This window comes from Chrysochloris asiatica, unplaced genomic scaffold (assembly GCF_000296735.1).
Source record: "Chrysochloris asiatica unplaced genomic scaffold, ChrAsi1.0 scaffold00177, whole genome shotgun sequence".
NCBI lineage: Eukaryota > Metazoa > Chordata > Mammalia > Afrosoricida > Chrysochloridae > Chrysochloris > Chrysochloris asiatica.
The window spans coordinates 3,323,047-3,326,128 of NW_006408695.1; positions in this window are offsets into that span (position 1 = coordinate 3,323,047).

Consider the following 3,082-nt stretch of genomic DNA (forward strand, 5'->3'; position numbering starts at 1 on the left):
GGGGGGGGGGATGTCTTGATGTATCTTTTTTGGTGTGAGTCCTGAAGAAAGGGAGGAGAGAATTCAGTCTAGATGAGAGAGGGCAGAGAACAGGTAGGATTGCTTCATCCTGGCAGGAAACAGCCTGACCTGACCTTGCCTCATCTGTAAGAATACTTGTTCTTAGAGCTGATGTGGGACACCAAGGTTTATAGCTTTATCCCGTGGGAATAACCATGTTCCTTCTTGACTTTCAAAGCCTGTTTCTGAGATATTAAACTCTTCAGTGATGGAGTTCTTTATTTTTTCCAGTATTGCTCTTACTTGTGTTTAGATCAGTCCTGAACCCTTCAGCACCCCCCACAAACTTCTTCATTCTCCTACCCCCTGTACCCCATTCTGGGTTTCTTAATAGCCTTCAAGCCTTTTGAGGAAGAGTCATGCATCCTTATGGAGTTGTCCCCAAAGATTATTAAGTGCTGTTTCCACTGGTACAGCAGTTACAATATCCCCTGAGCTCTTGGCTGAGACTCACAGATCCAAGCTGATCATTGAAATAAACCCAGTCAATTCAGCAACTCCAAATTTGGGAGGTCTGGGTATAGGAAAACCCATAAAACTTCTGAGGCAACAGTTGCTGACAGATTTCACCTCCCTCCCTTCACCACACACCCAGCTGCCCACATCTTGCCCTGATATGCAGTCCAGAAGAGTCATGCACGTGCTTCTAAAGGAAGAACTTGGCACCAGCCCTTCATTCCCCGGGGCATGGCTCTGGATTATATATACCGGATAACTCACCACTCAGGGTATTTTACATAAAAGCAACCATTTTAGGCAAAGGACTGTTTCTTCATTCAACCAAAATAATGACAGAAGGACAAACTGCTGGTGCCATGCTGACCTTGACAGGCACACACTAACCTTCTTTCCTCTATGTGTAGACAGAAAACATGCTTAGAAACTTTAAAAAAATATATCACCATTCGTTTCTTCTTTGTCTTGGTTTTGGAGTTCTTGGGTGGCGAAAATGGTTCAATGCTCCACTACTTATCTGAAAGTTTGGTGGTTTGAACCCACCCAGAGGTGCTTCAGAACAATAACCTGGTCATCTATTTCTGAGCAATCAACACTGAATTGCTATAGAGTCCAGTTCTTCTCTAGGCATGTTAGGTTGGAATTTACTTGAGGGCAATTGGATTTTGTTTCAGTGAGGGAAAAAATGGGAAATTGAAATTAGGGCATTCAGGCAAATGGAATAAAGCGGTCACAAGGTCAGTTTGAACCATAAGGTCAGTGGTTCAAACTCATCAGCAGCTCCAAAGGGTAGCTATGAGTTGGAACCGACTCAGTGGCACTTAACAACAACAACAGAATGGAAGTACATAGTAAGGAAGGCCTTTTAAAGAGAGTAGCAGTGGAGATGCATTGATTATGTTTCATTCTACTTATCCAAAATTCTGAGCAATGTTGCAGACGTAAAGAAACAAATCACAGGGAGTGTTGGGTTCACTGCCCTCTAATAAAGTAGGAAGTTGGGAAGCATTTTTATCTGTGCACTCTGAGGCAATATGGAAATTAACTTTGCTCCAGTACCTACTGTGTGTCAGGCATTATGCAAGCAGTGTGCATATTTGCTTCCACTCATCCTTACAATAATATGGTGAACAAAGGATTCTAATGACCATTTTCAGATTAAGAAATTGAGTCTCAGAAAGTCAGTAAGTGGAAGAATCTGGACTCAAACTCTACTCCCTAGAACTATCAGTTTCTTTGACTATTTCATGTTGAATAAGCAGCTGTCTAGAACTGTGGTCTTTGCAAATCTGTTCTATTCCATGTCTTTCAGAAAGTCATTTTAGTGAGTTTATAGTGAGCTTGGATTGAGCACTATCCAGAAAGTCAGCACCTGAGAGAAATATGATAGAAGTGGAAGATACATACAGAAGTTTCACAATTAATTTCAGACCATTCAGCAAGTTGATAAGTAGGGTCAGAATGATGTTGCTAGCTGCAGACTGGGCCTAAGAACCAAAAGGATTCTCATTAAAGGAAGGATGACTACAGACCCTTCCTTTAGAAGAACTGGTCTCTGAAAGAGTGAAGCCTATTTATTGTAGTGCATTGGGAATGAGGTATATTGTTGTTGTTAAGTGCTGTCGAGTCAATTCTGACTCATGGTGACCCTGTGTAGGGTTTCCAAGGAGCAGCTGGTGGATTTGAACTGCCAGTCATCTAGTTCACAGTCCAGTGCTTATCTTAGTGTTACACCAGAGGCAGATTGACACTCCATAATTTGCATTACTGAAATTTTTTTCCATCATAAATTATTTTCATCCAAATTCTTTCTTTTGGAATTCACACTAATCACAAAAACAATTCTTCAGGGCATATTCAAAGCCTTCAATAGAACAGGTTCAAGAGTATAATCAGGGTTCTCATCTTGACTCAGCTGTTTGACTTTGGCAAGTCTTTTCCTTCTTTGGCCCTCTGTTTTCTCAAAAATTGTAACTCAGAAAGCTGTGAGGTTTCTTCTAGTGCTGGCATGCCATAGGTCCTTTCTCAGAGAATTCATGTTTCTTTGTAGAAAGAACACTAGAATGGGTGTCTCAGGCCATTGTTTTCAGTATTAGCGCAGCCCTAACTAGGTGTGTAAGGAGTTCTGGTAGCATAGAGGTTACAAAGTGGGCTGATAACCTCCAGGTTGGCAGGAAAAGATGAAGCTTTCTGCTCCTGTAAGGATTTACAGCTTTGGAAACCCTGTACAGGGTCCTTATGAGTAGGAACCGACTCCATGGTACTAAACAACAACAACAACTAGGTGTGTAAAGTTAAGTAACTACTTTTCCTTCACTGGGTTTCAGTCTTCCTATGTATAAAATGAACAAACTGGAGGGGTCCTCAACAGTCCATTTCACGAGTACATTTCATGAATCTAAATATTCTATTTTGAATTACCCCAATGAAAGCATTTAGATAAGAGAATGAAAAAACAACAAAATAGACCTCCTGAAGGCACCAAATTGAGTGTTTGATAATATTCATTTAAATTAGTTTTGACTGGAATATATATAGCAACTTTTGCAAAAACAATGACTCACAA